Source organism: Camelus bactrianus, unplaced genomic scaffold, assembly GCF_048773025.1.
Source record: "Camelus bactrianus isolate YW-2024 breed Bactrian camel unplaced genomic scaffold, ASM4877302v1 HiC_scaffold_30, whole genome shotgun sequence".
Classification (NCBI taxonomy): Eukaryota; Metazoa; Chordata; class Mammalia; order Artiodactyla; family Camelidae; genus Camelus; species Camelus bactrianus.
In genome coordinates, this window is record NW_027413945.1 from 347681 (window position 1) to 368671 (window position 20991).

Below are 20991 nucleotides of genomic sequence, written 5' to 3' on the forward strand. Positions count from 1 at the left end.
AACTTTGTGTTCCCAACAAGATAGGTGAAGGTCGGGTTTCACACACACTTATCTCTCAGAACTGAGCATGTGGAGAGACGTTCGTTCGTCTAGCACAAAGGGAACTGGTTGCAGAGAAACTTTTATTCTTGTTTCTCAGTCTGTTTCCTAGTGCCGGTTTGAAGTTCCTGCAGTTTTCACTGTAAAACCGAGTTGGAGCTAGTACCTCCCCATATATATGTATGGAGTGGAGTTTGCAACTGAAAAGAAACTTTGTGTTCCCAACAAGCTAGGTGAAGGAAGGCTTTCACACACACTTATCTCTCAGAATTGAGAATGTGGAGAGACGTTTGTTCATCTAGCACAAAGGGAACGGGTTGCAGGAGAAACTTTTACTCTGGTTTCTCAGTCTGTTTCCTAGTGCCGGTTTGAAGTTCCTGCAGTTTTCACTGTAAAACCGAGTTGGAGCTAGTCCCTACACATATATATATATTTATTGGAGTTTGCAACTGAAAAGAAACTTTGTGTTCCCAACAAGCTAGGTGAAAGACGGGTTTCACACACACTTATCTCTCAGAAATGAGCATGTGGAGAGACGTTCGTTCATCTAGCACAAAGGGAACGGGTTGCAGGGGAAACATTTACTCTGGTTTCTCAGTCTGTTTCCTAGTGCCGGTTTGAAGTTCCTGCAGTTTTCACTGTATAACCGGGTTGGAGCTAGTAAATCCCCATATATATGTATGGAGTGGAGTTTGCAACTGAAAAGAAATTTTGTGTTCCCAACAAGCTAGGTGATGTCGATTTCACACACACTTATCTTTCAGAACTGAGCAGGTGGAGAGACGTTCGTTCATCTAGCACAAAGGGAACGGGTTGCAGGGGAAACTTTTTCTCTGGTTTCTCAGTCTGTTTCCTAGTGCCGGTTTCAAGTTCCTGCAGTTTTCACTGTAAAACCGAGTTGGAGCTAGTACCTCCCCATATATACGTATGGAGTGGAGTTTGCAACTGAAAAGAAACTTTGTGTTCCCAACAAGCTAGTTGAAGGACGGCTTTCACACACACTTATCTCTCAGAACTGAGCATGTGGAGAGACGTTCGTTCATCTAGCACAAAGGGAACGGGTTGCAGGAAAAACTTTTACTCTGGTTTCTCAGTCTGTTTCCTAGTGCCGGTTGGAAGTTCCTGCTGTTTTCACTGTAAAACCGAGTTGGAGCTAGTCCCTACCCATATATATATATGGAGTGGAGTTTGCAACTAAAAAGAAACTTTGTGTTCCCAACAAGCTAGGTGAAGGACGGCTTTCACACACAATTATCTCTCAGAATTGAGCATGTGGAGATACGTTCGTTCATCTAGCACAAAGGGAACGGGTTGCAGGAGAAACTTTTACTCTGGTTTCTCAGTCTGTTTCCTAGTGCCGGTTTGAAGTTCCTGCAGTTTTCACTGTAAAACTTATTTGGAGCTAGTCCCTACCCATATATATATACGTATGGAGTGGATTTTGCAACAGAAAAGAAACTTTGTGTTCCCAACAAGCTAGGTGAAGGACGGGTTTCACACACACTTATCTCTCAGAACTGAGCATGTGGAGAGACGTTCGTTCATCTAGCACAAATGGAACGGGTTGCAGGAGAAATATTTACTCTTGTTTCTCAGTCTGTTTCCTAGTGCCGGTTTGAAGTTCCTGCAGTTTTCACTGTAAAACCGAGTTGGAGCTAGTACCTCCCCATATATACGTATGGAGTGGAGTTTGCAACTGAAAAGAAACTTTGTGTTCCCAACAAGCTAGTTGAAGTACGGCTTTCAAACACACTTATCTCTCAGAAGTGAGCATGTGGAGAGACGTTCGTTCATCTAGCACAAAGGGAACGGGTTGCACGAGAAACTTTTACTCTGGTTTCTCAGTCTGTTTCCTAGTGCCGGTTTGAAGTTCCTGCAGTTTTCACTGTAAAACCGAGTTGGAGCTAGTCCCTACACATATATATATATTTAGTGGAGTTTGCAACTGAAAAGAAACTTTGTGTTCCCAACAAGCTAGGTGAAAGACGGGTTTCACACACACTTATCTCTCAGAAATGAGCATGTGGAGAGACGTTCGTTCATCTAGCACAAAGGGAACGGGTTGCAGGGGAAACATTTACTCTGGTTTCTCAGTCTGTTTCCGAGTGCCGGTTTGAAGTTCCTGCAGTTTTCACTGTAAAACCGAGTTGGAGCTAGTACCTCCCCATATATACGTATGGAGTGGAGTTTGCAACTGAAAAGAAACTTTGTGTTCCCAACAAGCTAGTTGAAGTACGGCTTTCAAACACACTTATCTCTCAGAAGTGAGCATGTGGAGAGACGTTCGTTCATCTAGCACAAAGGGAACGGGTTGCACGAGAAACTTTTACTCTGGATTCTCAGTCTGTTTCCTAGTGCCGGTTTGAAGTTCCTGCAGTTTTCACTGTAAAACCGAGTTGGAGCTAGTCCCTACACATATATATATATATTTAGTGGAGTTTGCAACTGAAAAGAAACTTTGTGTTCCCAACAAGCTAGGTGAAAGACGGGTTTCACACACACTTATCTCTCAGAAATGAGCATGTGGAGAGACGTTCGTTCATCTAGCACAAAGGGAACGGGTTGCAGGGGAAACATTTACTCTGGTTTCTCAGTCTGTTTCCGAGTGCCGGTTTGAAGTTCCTGCAGTTTTCACTGTATAACCGGGTTGGAGCTAGTACTTCCCCATATAAATGTATGGAGTGGAGTTTGCAACTGAAAAGAAACTTTGTGTTCCCAACAAGCTAGGTGAAGGAAGGCTTTCACACACACTTATCTCTCTGAACTGAGCATGTGGAGAGACGTTCGTTCATCTAGCACAAAGGGAACGGGTTGCAGGGGAAACATATACTCTGGATTCTCAGTCTGTTTCCTAGTGCCGGTTTCAAGTTCCTGCAGTTTTCACTGTAAAACCGAGTTGGAGCTAGTACCTCCCCATATATACGTATGGAGTGGAGTTTGCAACTGAAAAGAAACTTTGTGTTCCCAACAAGCTAGGTGAAGGACGGCTTTCACACACACTTATCTCTCAGAACTGAGCATGTGGAGAGACGTTCGTTCATCTAGCACAAAAGGAACGGGTTGCAGGAGAAACTTTTACTCTGGTTTCTCAGTCTGTTTCCTAGTGCCGGTTGGAAGTTCCTGCAGTTTTCACTGTAAAAACGAGTTGGAGCTAGTCCCTACCCATATATATATATGGAGTGGATTTTGCAACTAAAAAGAAACTTTGTGTTCCCAACAAGCTAGTTGAAGGACGGGTTTCACACACACTTATCTCTCAGAACTGAGCATGTGGAGATACGTTCGTTCATCTAGCACAAAGGGAACGGGTTGCAGGAGAAACTTTTACTCTGGTTTCTCAGTCTGTTTCCTAGTGCCGGTTTGAAGTTCCTGCATTTTTCACTGTAAAACTTATTTGGAACTAGTACCTCCCCATATATACGTATGGAGTGGAGTTTGCAAATGAAAAGAAACTTTGTGTTCCCAACAAGCTAGGTGAAGGACGGCTTTCACACACACTTATCTCTCAGAATTGAGCATGTGGAGAGACGTTCGTTCATCTAGCACAAAGGGAACGGGTTGCAGGAGAAACTTTTACTCTGGTTTCTCAGTCTGTTTCCTAGTGCCGGTTTGAAGTTCCTGCAGTTTTAACTGTAAAACAGAGTTGGAGCTAGTCCCTACCCATATATATATATTTAGTGGAGTTTGCAACTAGAAAGAAACTTTGTGTTCCAAACAAGCTAGGTGAAGGACGGGTTTCACACACACTTATCTCTCAGAACTGAGCATGTGGAGAGACGTTCGTTCATCTAGCACAAATATAACGGGTTGCAGGGGAAACATTTACTCTGGTTTCTAAGTCTGTTTCCTAGTGCCTGTTTGAAGTTCCTGCAGTTTTCCCTGTAAAACCGAGTTGGAGCTAGTACCTCCCCATATATATGTATGGAGTGGTGTTTGCAACTGAAAAGAATCTTTGTGTTCCCAATAAGCTAGGTGAAGGACGGGATTCACACACAGTTATATCTCAGAACTGAGCATGTGGAGAGACGTTCGTTCGTCTAGCACAAAGGGAACGGGTTGCAGGAGAAACTTTTATTCTCGTTTCTCAGTCTGTTTCCTAGTGCCGGTTTGAAGTTCCTGCAGTTTTCACTGTAAAACAGAGTTGGAGCTAGAACCTCCCCATATATATATATGGAGTGGAGTTTACAACTGAAAAGAAACTTTGTGTTCCCAACAAGCTACGTGAAGGACGGCTTTCACACACACATATCTCTCAGAACTGAGCATATGGAGAGACGTTCTTTCATATAGCACAAAGAGAACGGGTTGCAGGAGAAACTTTTACTCTGGTTTCTCAGTCTGTTTCCTAGTGCCGGTTTGAATTTCCTGCAGTTTTCCCTGTAAAACCGAGTTGGAGCTAGTACCTCCCCATATAAATGTATGGAGTGGAGTATGCAACTGAAAAGAAACTTTGGGTTCCCAACAAGATAGGTGAAGGACGGCTTTCACACACACTTATCTCTCAGAACTGAGCATGTGGAGAGACGTTCGTTCACCTAGCACAAAGGAACGGGTTGCAGGAGAAACTTTTACTCTGGTTTCTCAGTCTGTTTCCTAGTGCCGGTTTGAAGTTCCTGCAGTTTTCACTGTAAAACCGAGTTGGAGCTAGTCCCTACACATATATATATATTTAGTGGAGTTTGCAACTGAAAAGAAACTTTGTGTTCCCAACAAGCTAGGTGAAAGACGGGTTTCACACACCCTTATCTCTCAGAATTGAGCATGTGGAGAGACGTCGTTCATCTAGCACAAAGGGAACGGGTTGCAGGGGAAACATTTACTCTGGTTTCTCAGTCTGTTTCCTAGTGCCGGTTTGAAGTTCCTGCAGTTTTCACTGTAAAACCGAGTTGGAGCTAGTCCCTACACATATATATATATTTAGTGGAGTTTGCAACTTAAAAGAAACTTTGTGTTCCCAACAAGCTAGGTGAAATTCGGGTTTCACACACACTTATCTCTCAGAAATGAGCATGTGGAGAGACGTTCGTTCATCTAGCACAAAGGGAACGGGTTGCAGGGGAAACATTTACTCTGGTTTCTCAGTCTGTTTCCGAGTGCCGGTTTGAAGTTCCTGCAGTTTTCCCTGTAAAACTGAGTTGGAGCTAGTACCTCCCCATATATATGTATGGAGTGGTGTTTGCAACTGAAAAGAATCTTTGTGTTCCCAATAAGCTAGGTGAAGGACGGGATTCACACACAGTTATATCTCAGAACTGAGCATGTGGAGAGACGTTCGTTCGTCTAGCACAAAGGGAACGGGTTGCAGGAGAAACTTTTATTCTGGTTTCTCAGTCTGTTTCCTAGTGCCGGTTTGAAGTTCCTGCAGTTTTCACTGTAAAACAGAGTTGGAGCTAGAACCTCCCCATATATATATATGGAGTGGAGTTTACAACTGAAAAGAAACTTTGTGTTCCCAACAAGCTACGTGAAGGACGGCTTTCACACACACATATCTCTCAGAACTGAGCATGTGGAGAGACGTTCGTTCATATAGCACAAAGAGAACGGGATGCAGGAGAAACTTTTACTCTGGTTTCTCAGTCTGTTTCCTAGTGCCGGTTTGAATTTCCTGCAGTTTTCCCTGTAAAACCGAGTTGGAGCTAGTACCTCCCCATATAAATGTATGGAGTGGAGTATGCAACTTAAAAGAAACTTTGTGTTCCCAACAAGATAGGTGAAGGACGGCTTTCACACACACTTATCTCTCAGAACTGAGCATGTGGAGAGACGTTCGTTCATCTAGCACAAATGGAATGGTTTGCAAGGGAAACATTTACTCTGGTTTCTCAGTCTTTTTCCTAGTGCCGGTTTGAAGTTCCTGCAGTTTTCACTGTAAAACCGAGTTGGAACTAGTACCTCCCCATATATATGTATGGAGTGGAGTTTGCAACTGAAAAGAATCTTTGTGTTCCCAATAAGCTAGGTGAAGGACGGGTTTCACACACACTTATATCTCAGAACTGAGCATGTGGAGAGACGTTCGTTCATCTAGCACAAAGGGAACGGGTTGCAGGAGAAACTTTTAGTCTGGTTTCTCAGTCTGTTTCCTAGTGCCGGTTTGAAGTTCCTGCAGTTTTCACTGTAAAACCGAGTTGGACCTAATACCTCCCCATATATATGTATGGAGTGGAGTTTGCAACTGAAAAGAGTCTTTGTGTTCCCAATAAGCTAGGTGAAGGACGGGTTTCACACACACTTATCTCTCAGAACTGAGCATGTGGAGAGACGTTCGTTCGTCTAGCACAAAGTGAACTGATTGCAGGAGAAACTTTTACTCTGGTTTCTCAGTCTGTTTCCTAGTGCCGGTTCGAAGTTCCTGCAGTTTTCCCTGTAAAACAGAGTTGGAGCTAGTACCTCCCCATATATATGTATGGAGTGGTGTTTGCAACTGAAAAGAATCTTTGTGTTCCCAATAAGCTAGGTGAAGGACGGGATTCACACACAGTTATATCTCAGAACTGAGCATGTGGAGAGACTTTCGTTCATCTAGCACAAAGGAAACAGGTTGCAGGAGAAACTTTATTCTTGTTTCTCAGTCTGTTTCCTAGTGCCGGTTCGAAGTTCCTGCAGTTTTCCCTGTAAAACAGAGTTGGAGCTAGTACCTCCCCATATATATGTATGGAGTGGTGTTTGCAACTGAAAAGAATCTTTGTGTTCCCAACAATGTAAGTGAAGGACGGCTTTCACACACAATTATCACTCAGAACTGAGCATGTGGAGAGACTTTCGTACATCTAGCACAAAGGAAACAGGTTGCAGGAGAAACTTTTACTCTGGTTTCTCAGTCTGTTTCCTAGTGCCGGTTTGAAGTTCCTGCAGTTTTCACTGTAAAACCTAGTTGGAGCTAGTAAATCCCCATATATATGTATGGAGTGGAGTTTGCAACTGAAAAGAAACTTTGTGTTCCCAAAAAGCTAGGTGAAGGACGATTTCACACACACTTATCACTCAAAACTGAGCATGTGGAGAGACGTTCGTTCATCTAGCACAAAGAGAACGGGTTGCAGGAGAAACTTTTACTCTGGTTTCTCAGTCTGTTTCCTAGTGCCGGTTTGAATTTCCTGCAGTTTTCCCTGTAAAACCGAGTTGGAGCTAGTACCTCCCCATATAAATGTATGGAGTGGAGTTTGCAACGGAAAAGAAACTTTGTGTTCCCAACAAGCTAGGTGAAGGACGGCTTTCACACACACTTATCTCTCAGAACTGAGCATGTGGAGAGACGTTCGTTCATCTAGCACAAATGGAATGGGTTGCAAGGGAAACATTTACTCTGGTTTCTCAGTCTTTTTCCTAGTGCCGGTTTGAAGTTCCTGCAATTTTCACTGTAAAACCGAGTTGGAGCTAGTACCTCCCCATATATATGTATGGAGTGGAGTTTGCAACTGAAAAGAATCTTTGTGTTCCCAACAAGATAGGTGAAGGACGGGTTTCACACACACTTATCTCTCAGAACTGAGCATGTGGAGAGACGTTCATTCATCTAGCACAAAGGGAACGGGTTGCAGGAGAAACTTTTAGTCTGGTTTCTCAGTCTGTTTCCTAGTGCCGGTTTGAAGTTCCTGCAGTTTTCACTGTAAAACCGAGTTGGAGCTAATACCTCCCCATATATATGTATGGAGTGGAGTTTGCAACTGAAAAGAAACTTTGTGTTCCCAACAAGATAGGTGAAGGACGGGTTTCACACACACTTATCTCTCAGAACTGAGCATGTGGAGAGACGTTCGTTCGTCTAGCACAAAGGGAACTGGTTGCAGAGAAACTTTTATTCTTGTTTCTCAGTCTGTTTCCTAGTGCCGGTTTGAAGTTCCTGCAGTTTTCACTGTAAAACCGAGTTGGAGCTAGTACCTCCCCATATATATGTATGGAGTGGAGTTTGCAACTGAAAAGAAACTTTGTGTTCCCAACAAGCTAGGTGAAGGAAGGCTTTCACACACACTTATCTCTCAGAATTGAGAATGTGGAGAGACGTTTGTTCATCTAGCACAAAGGGAACGGGTTGCAGGAGAAACTTTTACTCTGGTTTCTCAGTCTGTTTCCTAGTGCCGGTTTGAAGTTCCTGCAGTTTTCACTGTAAAACCGAGTTGGAGCTAGTCCCTACACATATATATATATTTAGTGGAGTTTGCAACTGAAAAGAAACTTTGTGTTCCCAACAAGCTAGGTGAAAGACGGGTTTCACACACACTTATCTCTCAGAAATGAGCATGTGGAGAGACGTTCGTTCATCTAGCACAAAGGGAACGGGTTGCAGGGGAAACATTTACTCTGGTTTCTCAGTCTGTTTCCTAGTGCCGGTTTGAAGTTCCTGCAGTTTTCACTGTATAACCGGGTTGGAGCTAGTAAATCCCCATATATATGTATGGAGTGGAGTTTGCAACTGAAAAGAAATTTTGTGTTCCCAACAAGCTAGGTGATGTCGATTTCACACACACTTATCTTTCAGAACTGAGCATGTGGAGAGACGTTCGTTCATCTAGCACAAAGGGAACGGGTTGCAGGGGAAACTTTTTCTCTGGTTTCTCAGTCTGTTTCCTAGTGCCGGTTTCAAGTTCCTGCAGTTTTCACTGTAAAACCGAGTTGGAGCTAGTACCTCCCCATATATACGTATGGAGTGGAGTTTGCAACTGAAAAGAAACTTTGTGTTCCCAACAAGCTAGTTGAAGGACGGCTTTCACACACACTTATCTCTCAGAACTGAGCATGTGGAGAGACGTTCGTTCATCTAGCACAAAGGGAACGGGTTGCAGGAGAAACTTTTACTCTGGTTTCTCAGTCTGTTTCCTAGTGCCGGTTGGAAGTTCCTGCTGTTTTCACTGTAAAACCGAGTTGGAGCTAGTCCCTACCCATATATATATATGGAGTGGAGTTTGCAACTAAAAAGAAACTTTGTGTTCCCAACAAGCTAGGTGAAGGACGGCTTTCACACACAATTATCTCTCAGAATTGAGCATGTGGAGATACGTTCGTTCATCTAGCACAAAGGGAACGGGTTGCAGGAGAAACTTTTACTCTGGTTTCTCAGTCTGTTTCCTAGTGCCGGTTTGAAGTTCCTGCAGTTTTCACTGTAAAACTTATTTGGAGCTAGTCCCTACCCATATATATATACGTATGGAGTGGATTTTGCAACAGAAAAGAAACTTTGTGTTCCCAACAAGCTAGGTGAAGGACGGCTTTCACACACACTTATCTCTCAGAATTGAGCATGTGGATAGACGTTCGTTCATCTAGCACAAAGGGAACGGGTTGCAGGAGAAACTTTTACTCTGGTTTCTCAGTCTGTTTCCTAGTGCCGGTTTGAAGTTCCTGCAGTTTTAACTGTAAAACAGAGTTGGAGCTAGTCCCTACCCATATATATATATTTAGTGGAGTTTGCAACTGGAAAGAAACTTTGTGTTCCCAACAAGCTAGGTGAAGGACGGGTTTCACACACACTTATCTCTCAGAACTGAGCATGTGGAGAGACGTTCGTTCATCTAGCACAAATGGAATGGGTTGCAAGGGAAACATTTACTCTGGTTTCTCAGTCTTTTTCCTAGTGCCGGTTTGAAGTTCCTGCAGTTTTCACTGTAAAACCGAGTTGGAGCTAGTACCTCCCCATATATATGTATGGAGTGGAGTTTGCAACTGAAAAGAATCTTTGTGTTCCCAACAAGATAGGTGAAGGGCGGGTTTCACACACACTTATCTCTCAGAACTGAGCATGTGGAGAGACGTTCATTCATCTAGCACAAAGGGAACGGGTTGCAGGAGAAACTTTTAGTCTGGTTTCTCAGTCTGTTTCCTAGTGCCGGTTTGAAGTTCCTGCAGTTTTCACTGTAAAACCGAGTTGGAGCTAATACCTCCCCATATATATGTATGGAGTGGAGTTTGCAACTGAAAAGAAACTTTGTGTTCCCAACAAGATAGGTGAAGGACGGGTTTCACACACACTTATCTCTCAGAACTGAGCATGTGGAGAGACGTTCGTTCGTCTAGCACAAAGGGAACTGGTTGCAGAGAAACTTTTATTCTTGTTTCTCAGTCTGTTTCCTAGTGCCGGTTTGAAGTTCCTGCAGTTTTCACTGTAAAACCGAGTTGGAGCTAGTACCTCCCCATATATATGTATGGAGTGGAGTTTGCAACTGAAAAGAAACTTTGTGTTCCCAACAAGCTAGGTGAAGGAAGGCTTTCACACACACTTATCTCTCAGAATTGAGAATGTGGAGAGACGTTTGTTCATCTAGCACAAAGGGAACGGGTTGCAGGAGAAACTTTTACTCTGGTTTCTCAGTCTGTTTCCTAGTGCCGGTTTGAAGTTCCTGCAGTTTTCACTGTAAAACCGAGTTGGAGCTAGTCCCTACACATATATATATATTTAGTGGAGTTTGCAACTGAAAAGAAACTTTGTGTTCCCAACAAGCTAGGTGAAAGACGGGTTTCACACACACTTATCTCTCAGAAATGAGCATGTGGAGAGACGTTCGTTCATCTAGCACAAAGGGAACGGGTTGCAGGGGAAACATTTACTCTGGTTTCTCAGTCTGTTTCCTAGTGCCGGTTTGAAGTTCCTGCAGTTTTCACTGTATAACCGGGTTGGAGCTAGTAAATCCCCATATATATGTATGGAGTGGAGTTTGCAACTGAAAAGAAATTTTGTGTTCCCAACAAGCTAGGTGATGTCGATTTCACACACACTTATCTTTCAGAACTGAGCATGTGGAGAGACGTTCGTTCATCTAGCACAAAGGGAACGGGTTGCAGGGGAAACTTTTTCTCTGGTTTCTCAGTCTGTTTCCTAGTGCCGGTTTCAAGTTCCTGCAGTTTTCACTGTAAAACCGAGTTGGAGCTAGTACCTCCCCATATATACGTATGGAGTGGAGTTTGCAACTGAAAAGAAACTTTGTGTTCCCAACAAGCTAGTTGAAGGACGGCTTTCACACACACTTATCTCTCAGAACTGAGCATGTGGAGAGACGTTCGTTCATCTAGCACAAAGGGAACGGGTTGCAGGAGAAACTTTTACTCTGGTTTCTCAGTCTGTTTCCTAGTGCCGGTTGGAAGTTCCTGCTGTTTTCACTGTAAAACCGAGTTGGAGCTAGTCCCTACCCATATATATATATGGAGTGGAGTTTGCAACTAAAAAGAAACTTTGTGTTCCCAACAAGCTAGGTGAAGGACGGCTTTCACACACAATTATCTCTCAGAATTGAGCATGTGGAGATACGTTCGTTCATCTAGCACAAAGGGAACGGGTTGCAGGAGAAACTTTTACTCTGGTTTCTCAGTCTGTTTCCTAGTGCCGGTTTGAAGTTCCTGCAGTTTTCACTGTAAAACTTATTTGGAGCTAGTCCCTACCCATATATATATACGTATGGAGTGGATTTTGCAACAGAAAAGAAACTTTGTGTTCCCAACAAGCTAGGTGAAGGACGGCTTTCACACACACTTATCTCTCAGAATTGAGCATGTGGATAGACGTTCGTTCATCTAGCACAAAGGGAACGGGTTGCAGGAGAAACTTTTACTCTGGTTTCTCAGTCTGTTTCCTAGTGCCGGTTTGAAGTTCCTGCAGTTTTAACTGTAAAACAGAGTTGGAGCTAGTCCCTACCCATATATATATATTTAGTGGAGTTTGCAACTGGAAAGAAACTTTGTGTTCCCAACAAGCTATGTGAAGGACGGGTTTCACACACACTTATCTCTCAGAACTGAGCATGTGGAGAGACGTTCGTTCATCTAGCACAAATGGAACGGGTTGCAGGAGAAATATTTACTCTTGTTTCTCAGTCTGTTTCCTAGTGCCGGTTTGAAGTTCCTGCAGTTTTCACTGTAAAACCGAGTTGGAGCTAGTACCTCCCCATATATACGTATGGAGTGGAGTTTGCAACTGAAAAGAAACTTTGTGTTCCCAACAAGCTAGTTGAAGTACGGTTTTCAAACACACTTATCTCTCAGAAGTGAGCATGTGGAGAGACGTTCGTTCATCTAGCACAAAGGGAACGGGTTGCAGGAGAAACTTTTACTCTGGTTTCTCAGTCTGTTTCCTAGTGCCGGTTTGAAGTTCCTGCAGTTTTCACTGTAAAACCGAGTTGGAGCTAGTCCCTACACATATATATATATTTAGTGGAGTTTGCAACTGAAAAGAAACTTTGTGTTCCCAACAAGCTAGGTGAAAGACGGGTTTCACACACACTTATCTCTCAGAAATGAGCATGTGGAGAGACGTTCGTTCATCTAGCACAAAGGGAACGGGTTGCAGGGGAAACATTTACTCTGGTTTCTCAGTCTGTTTCCGAGTGCCGGTTTGAAGTTCCTGCAGTTTTCACTGTATAACCGGGTTGGAGCTAGTACTTCCCCATATAAATGTATGGAGTGGAGTTTGCAACTGAAAAGAAACTTTGTGTTCCCAACAAGCTAGGTGAAGGAAGGCTTTCACACACACTTATCTCTCTGAACTGAGCATGTGGAGAGACGTTCGTTCATCTAGCACAAAGGGAACGGGTTGCAGGGGAAACATATACTCTGGATTCTCAGTCTGTTTCCTAGTGCCGGTTTGAAGTTCCTGCAGTTTTCACTGTAAAACCGAGTTGGAGCTAGTACCTCCCCATATATACGTATGGAGTGGAGTTTGCAACTGAAAAGAAACTTTGTGTTCCCAACAAGCTAGGTGAAGTACGGCTTTCACACACACTTATCTCTCAGAACTGAGCATGTGGAGAGACGTTCGTTCATCTAGCACAAAAGGAACGGGTTGCAGGAGAAACTTTTACTCTGGTTTCTCAGTCTGTTTCCTAGTGCCGGTTGGAAGTTCCTGCAGTTTTCACTGTAAAAACGAGTTGGAGCTAGTCCCTACCCATATATATATATGGAGTGGATTTTGCAACTAAAAAGAAACTTTGTGTTCCCAACAAGCTAGGTGAAGGACGGGTTTCACACACACTTATCTCTCAGAACTGAGCATGTGGAGATACGTTCGTTCATCTAGCACAAAGGGAACGGGTTGCAGGAGAAACTTTTACTCTGGTTTCTCAGTCTGTTTCCTAGTGCCGGTTTGAAGTTCCTGCAGTTTTCACTGTAAAACTTATTTGGAGCTAGTACCTCCCCATATATACGTATGGAGTGGAGTTTGCAACTGAAAAGAAACTTTGTGTTCCCAACAAGCTAGGTGAAGGACGGCTTTCACACACACTTATCTCTCAGAATTGAGCATGTGGAGAGACGTTCGTTCATCTAGCACAAAGGGAACGGGTTGCAGGAGAAACTTTTACTCTGGTTTCTCAGTCTGTTTCCTAGTGCCGGTTTGAAGTTCCTGCAGTTTTAACTGTAAAACAGAGTTGGAGCTAGTCCCTACCCATATATATATATTTAGTGGAGTTTGCAACTAGAAAGAAACTTTGTGTTCCAAACAAGCTAGGTGAAGGACGGGTTTCACACACACTTATCTCTCAGAACTGAGCATGTGGAGAGACGTTCGTTCATCTAGCACAAATATAACGGGTTGCAGGGGAAACATTTACTCTGGTTTCTAAGTCTGTTTCCTAGTGCCTGTTTGAAGTTCCTGCAGTTTTCACTGTAAAACCGATTTGGAGCTAGTACCTACCCATATATATGTATGGAGTGGAGTTTGCAACTGAAAAGAAACTTTGTGTTCCCAACAAGCTAGGTGAAGGACGGCTTTCACACACACTTATCTCTCAGAACTGAGCATGTGGAGAGACGTTCGTTCCTCTAGCACAAAGGGAACGTTTTGCAGGAGAAAATTTTACTCTGGTTTCTCAGTCTGTTTCCTAGTGCCGGTTTGAAGTTCCTGCAGTTTTCACTGTAAAACCGAGTTGGAGCTAGTCCCAACCTATATATATAAATGCAGTGGAGTTTGCAACTGAAAAGAATCTTTGTGTTCCCAACAAGCTAGGTGAAGGACGGCTTTCACACACACTTATCTCTCAGAACTGAGCATGTGGAGAGACGTTCGTTCATCTAGCACAAATATAACGGGTTGCAGGGGAAACATTTACTCTGGTTTCTCAGTCTGTTTCCTAGTGCCTGTTTGAAGTTCCTGCAGTTTTCACTGTAAAACCGATTTGGTGCTAGTACCTACCCATATATATGTATGGAGTGGAGTTTGCAACTGAAAAGATACTTTGTCTTCCCAACAAGCTAGGTGAAGGACGGCTTTCACACACACTTATCTCTCAGAACTGAGCATGTGGAGAGACGTTCGTTCATCTAGCAAAAAGGGAACGGGTTGCAGGAGAAACTTTTACTCTGGTTTCTCAGTCTGTTTCCTAGTGCCGGTTTGAAGTTCCTGCAGTTTTAACTGTAAAACAGATTTGGAGCTAGTCCCTACCCATATATATATATTTAGTGGAGTTTGCAACTGGAAAGAAACTTTGTGTTCCAAACAAGCTAGGTGAAGGACGGGTTTCACACACACTTATCTCTCAGAACTGAGCATGTGGAGAGACGTTCGTTCATCTAGCACAAATATAACGGGTTGCAGGGGAAACATTTACTCTGGTTTCTAAGTCTGTTTCCTAGTGCCTGTTTGAAGTTCCTGCAGTTTTCACTGTAAAACCGATTTGGAGCTAGTACCTACCCATATATATGTATGGAGTGGAGTTTGCAACTGAAAAGAAACTTTGTGTTCCCAACAAGCTAGGTGAAGGTCGGCTTTCACACACACTTATCTCTCAGAACTGAGCATGTGGAGAGACGTTCGTTCCTCTAGCACAAAGGGAACGTTTTGCAGGAGAAAATTTTACTCTGGTTTCTCAGTCTGTTTCCTAGTGCCGGTTTGAAGTTCCTGCAGTTTTCACTGTAAAACCGAGTTGGAGCTAGTCCCAACCTATATATATAAATGCAGTGGAGTTTGCAACTGAAAAGAATCTTTGTGTTCCCAACAAGCTAGGTGAAGGACGGCTTTCACACACACTTATCTCTCAGAACTGAGCATGTGGAGAGACGTTCGTTCATCTAGCACAAAGGGAACGGTTTGCAGGGGAAACTTTTACTCTGGTTTCTCAGTCTGTTTCCTAGTGCCGGTTTTATGTTCCTGCAGTTTTCACTGTATAACTGAGTTGGAGCTAGTACCTCCCCATATATATGTATTGAGTGGTGTTTACAACTGAAAAGAAACTTTGTGTTCCCAACAAGCTAGGTGAAGGAAGGCTTTCACACACACTTATCACTCAGAACTGAGCATGTGGAGAGACGTTCGTTCATCTAGCACAAACGGAACGGGTTGCAGGGGAAACTTTTACTCTGGATTCTCAGTCTGTTTCCTAGTGCCGGTTTGAAGTTCCTGCAGTTTTCACTGTAAAATCGAGTTGGAGCTAGTACCTCCCCATATATATGTATGGAGTGGAGTTTGCAACTGAAAAGAAACTTTGTGTTCCCAACAAGCTAGGTGAAGGACGGCTTTCACACACACTTATCTCTCAGAACTGAGCATGTGGAGAGACGTTCGTTCCTCAAGCACAAAAGGAACGGTTTGCAGGAGAAAATTTTACTCTGGTTTCTCATTCTGTTTCCTAGTGCCGGTTTTAAGTTCCTGCAGTTTTCACTGTAAAACCGAGTTGGAACTATTCCCTACCTATATATATATATGCAGTGGAGTTTGCAACTGAAAAGAAACTTTGTGTTCCCAACAAGCTAGTTGAAGGACGGCTTTCACACACACTTATCTCTCAGAACTGAGCATGTGGAGAGACGTTCGTTCATCTAGCACAAAGGGAACGGGTTGCAGGAGAAACTTTTACTCTGGTTTCTCAGTCTGTTTCCTAGTGCCGGTTGGAAGTTCCTGCTGTTTTCACTGTAAAACCGAGTTGGAGCTAGTCCCTACCCATATATATATATGGAGTGGAGTTTGCAACTAAAAAGAAACTTTGTGTTCCCAACAAGCTAGGTGAAGGACGGCTTTCACACACAATTATCTCTCAGAATTGAGCATGTGGAGATACGTTCGTTCATCTAGCACAAAGGGAACGGGTTGCAGGAGAAACTTTTACTCTGGTTTCTCAGTCTGTTTCCTAGTGCCGGTTTGAAGTTCCTGCAGTTTTCACTGTAAAACTTATTTGGAGCTAGTCCCTACCCATATATATATACGTATGGAGTGGATTTTGCAACAGAAAAGAAACTTTGTGTTCCCAACAAGCTAGGTGAAGGACGGCTTTCACACACACTTATCTCTCAGAATTGAGCATGTGGATAGACGTTCGTTCATCTAGCACAAAGGGAACGGGTTGCAGGAGAAACTTTTACTCTGGTTTCTCAGTCTGTTTCCTAGTGCCGGTTTGAAGTTCCTGCAGTTTTAACTGTAAAACAGAGTTGGAGCTAGTCCCTACCCATATATATATATTTAGTGGAGTTTGCAACTGGAAAGAAACTTTGTGTTCCCAACAAGCTAGGTGAAGGACGGGTTTCACACACACTTATCTCTCAGAACTGAGCATGTGGAGAGACGTTCGTTCATCTAGCACAAATGGAATGGGTTGCAAGGGAAACATTTACTCTGGTTTCTCAGTCTGTTTCCTAGTGCCGGTTTGAAGTTCCTGCAGTTTTCACTGTAAAACCGAGTTGGAGCTAGTACCTCCCCATATATATGTATGGAGTGGAGTTTGCAACTGAAAAGAATCTTTGTGTTCCCAACAAGATAGGTGAAGGACGGGTTTCACACACACTTATCTCTCAGAACTGAGCATGTGGAGAGACGTTCATTCATCTAGCACAAAGGGAACGGGTTGCAGGAGAAACTTTTAGTCTGGTTTCTCAGTCTGTTTCCTAGTGCCGGTTTGAAGTTCCTGCAGTTTTCACTGTAAAACCGAGTTGGAGCTAAAACCTCCCCATATATATGTATGGAGTGGAGTTTGCAACTGAAAAGAAACTTTGTGTTCCCAACAAGATAGGTGAAGGACGGGTTTCACACACACTTATCTCTCAGAACTGAGCATGTGGAGAGACGTTCGTTCGTCTAGCACAAAGGGAACTGGTTGCAGAGAAACTTTTATTCTTGTTTCTCAGTCTGTTTCCTAGTGCCGGTTTGAAGTTCCTGCAGTTTTCACTGTAAAACCGAGTTGGAGCTAGTACCTCCCCATATATATGTATGGAGTGGAGTTTGCAACTGAAAAGAAACTTTGTGTTCCCAACAAGCTAGGTGAAGGAAGGCTTTCACACACACTTATCTCTCAGAATTGAGAATGTGGAGAGACGTTTGTTCATCTAGCACAAAGGGAACGGGTTGCAGGAGAAACTTTTACTCTGGTTTCTCAGTCTGTTTCCTAGTGCCGGTTTGAAGTTCCTGCAGTTTTCACTGTAAAACCGAGTTGGAGCTAGTCCCTACACATATATATATATTTAGTGGAGTTTGCAACTGAAAAGAAACTTTGTGTTCCCAACAAGCTAGGTGAAAGATGGGTTTCACACACACTTATCTCTCAGAAATGAGCATGTGGAGAGACGTTCGTTCATCTAGCACAAAGGGAACGGGTTGCAGGGGAAACATTTACTCTGGTTTCTCAGTCTGTTTCCTAGTGCCGGTTTGAAGTTCCTGCAGTTTTCACTGTATAACCGGGTTGGAGCTAGTAAATCCCCATATATATGTATGGAGTGGAGTTTGCAACTGAAAAGAAATTTTGTGTTCCCAACAAGCTAGGTGATGTCGATTTCACACACACTTATCTTTCAGAACTGAGCATGTGGAGAGACGTTCGTTCATCTAGCACAAAGGGAACGGGTTGCAGGGGAAACTTTTTCTCTGGTTTCTCAGTCTGTTTCCTAGTGCCGGTTTCAAGTTCCTGCAGTTTTCACTGTAAAACCGAGTTGGAGCTAGTACCTCCCCATATATACGTATGGAGTGGAGTTTGCAACTGAAAAGAAACTTTGTGTTCCCAACAAGCTAGTTGAAGGACGGCTTTCACACACACTTATCTCTCAGAACTGAGCATGTGGAGAGACGTTCGTTCATCTAGCACAAAGGGAACGGGTTGCAGGAGAAACTTTTACTCTGGTTTCTCAGTCTGTTTCCTAGTGCCGGTTGGAAGTTCCTGCTGTTTTCACTGTAAAACCGAGTTGGAGCTAGTCCCTACCCATATATATATATGGAGTGGAGTTTGCAACTAAAAAGAAACTTTGTGTTCCCAACAAGCTAGGTGAAGGACGGCTTTCACACACAATTTTCTCTCAGAATTGAGCATGTGGAGATACGTTCGTTCATCTAGCACAAAGGGAACGGGTTGCAGGAGAAACTTTTACTCTGGTTTCTCAGTCTGTTTCCTAGTGCCGGTTTGAAGTTCCTGCAGTTTTCACTGTAAAACTTATTTGGAGCTAGTCCCTACCCATATATATATACGTATGGAGTGGATTTTGCAACAGAAAAGAAACTTTGTGTTCCCAACAAGCTAGGTGAAGGACGGCTTTCACACACACTTATCTCTCAGAATTGAGCATGTGGATAGACGTTCGTTCATCTAGCACAAAGGGAACGGGTTGCAGGAGAAACTTTTACTCTGGTTTCTCAGTCTGTTTCCTAGTGCCGGTTTGAAGTTCCTGCAGTTTTAACTGTAAAACAGAGTTGGAGCTAGTCCCTACCCATATATATATATTTAGTGGAGTTTGCAACTGGAAAGAAACTTTGTGTTCCCAACAAGCTAGGTGAAGGACGGGTTTCACACACACTTATCTCTCAGAACTGAGCATGTGGAGAGACGTTCGTTCATCTAGCACAAATGGAACGGGTTGCAGGAGAAATATTTACTCTTGTTTCTCAGTCTGTTTCCTAGTGCCGGTTTGAAGTTCCTGCAGTTTTCACTGTAAAACCGAGTTGGAGCTAGTACCTCCCCATATATACGTATGGAGTGGAGTTTGCAACTGAAAAGAAACTTTGTGTTCCCAACAAGCTAGTTGAAGTACGGTTTTCAAACACACTTATCTCTCAGAAGTGAGCATGTGGAGAGACGTTCGTTCATCTAGCACAAAGGGAACGGGTTGCAGGAGAAACTTTTACTCTGGTTTCTCAGTCTGTTTCCTAGTGCCGGTTTGAAGTTCCTGCAGTTTTCACTGTAAAACCGAGTTGGAGCTAGTCCCTACACATATATATATATTTAGTGGAGTTTGCAACTGAAAAGAAACTTTGTGTTCCCAACAAGCTAGGTGAAAGACGGGTTTCACACACACTTATCTCTCAGAAATGAGCATGTGGACAGACGTTCGTTCATCTAGCACAAAGGGAACGGGTTGCAGGGGAAACATTTACTCTGGTTTCTCAGTCTGTTTCCGAGTGCCGGTTTGAAGTTCCTGCAGTTTTCACTGTATAACCGGGTTGGAGCTAGTACTTCCCCATATAAATGTATGGAGTGGAGTTTGCAACTGAAAAGAAACTTTGTGTTCCCAACAAGCTAGGTGAAGGAAGGCTTTCACACACACTTATCTCTCTGAACTGAGCATGTGGAGAGACGTTCGTTCATCTAGCACAAAGGGAACGGGTTGCAGGGGAAACATATACTCTGGATTCTCAGTCTGTTTCCTAGTGCCGGTTTCAAGTTCCTGCAGTTTTCACTGTAAAACCGAGTTGGAGCTAGTACCTCCCCATATATACGTATGGAGTGGAGTTTGCAACTGAAAAGAAACTTTGTGTTCCCAACAAGCTAGGTGAAGGACGGCTTTCACACACACTTATCTCTCAGAACTGAGCATGTGGAGAGACGTTCGTTCATCTAGCACAAAAGGAACGGGTTGCAGGAGAAACTTTTACTCTGGTTTCTCAGTCTGTTTCCTAGTGCCGGTTGGAAGTTCCTGCAGTTTTCACTGTAAAAACGAGTTGGAGCTAGTCCCTACCCATATATATATATGGAGTGGATTTTGCAACTAAAAAGAAACTTTGTGTTCCCAACAAGCTAGGTGAAGGACGGGTTTCACACACACTTATCTCTCAGAACTGAGCATGTGGAGATACGTTCGTTCATCTAGCACAAAGGGAACGGGTTGCAGGAGAAACTTTTACTCTGGTTTCTCAGTCTGTTTCCTAGTGCCGGTTTGAAGTTCCTGCAGTTTTCACTGTAAAACTTATTTGGAGCTAGTACCTCCCCATATATACGTATGGAGTGGAGTTTGCAACTGAAAAGAAACTTTGTGTTCCCAACAAGCTAGGTGAAGGACGGCTTTCACACACACTTATCTCTCAGAATTGAGCATGTGGAGAGACGTTCGTTCATCTAGCACAAAGGGAACGGGTTGCAGGAGAAACTTTTACTCTGGTTTCTCAGTCTGTTTCCTAGTGCCGGTTTGAAGTTCCTGCAGTTTTAACTGTAAAACAGAGTTGGAGCTAGTCCCTACCCATATATATATATTTAGTGGAGTTTGCAACTAGAAAGAAACTTTGTGTTCCAAACAAGCTAGGTGAAGGACGGGTTTCACACACACTTATCTCTCAGAACTGAGCATGTGGAGAGACGTTCGTTCATCTAGCACAAATATAACGGGTTGCAGGGGAAACATTTACTCTGGTTTCTAAGTCTGTTTCCTAGTGCCTGTTTGAAGTTCCTGCAGTTTTCACTGTAAAACCGATTTGGAGCTAGTACCTACCCATATATATGTATGGAGTGGAGTTTGCAACTGAAAAGAAACTTTGTGTTCCCAACAAGCTAGGTGAAGGACGGCTTTCACACACACTTATCTCTCAGAACTGAGCATGTGGAGAGACGTTCGTTCCTCTAGCACAAAGGGAACGTTTTGCAGGAGAAAATTTTACTCTGGTTTCTCAGTCTGTTTCCTAGTGCCGGTTTGAAGTTCCTGCAGTTTTCACTGTAAAACCGAGTTGGAGCTAGTCCCAACCTATATATATAAATGCAGTGGAGTTTGCAACTGAAAAGAATCTTTGTGTTCCCAACAAGCTAGGTGAAGGACGGCTTTCACACACACTTATCTCTCAGAACTGAGCAT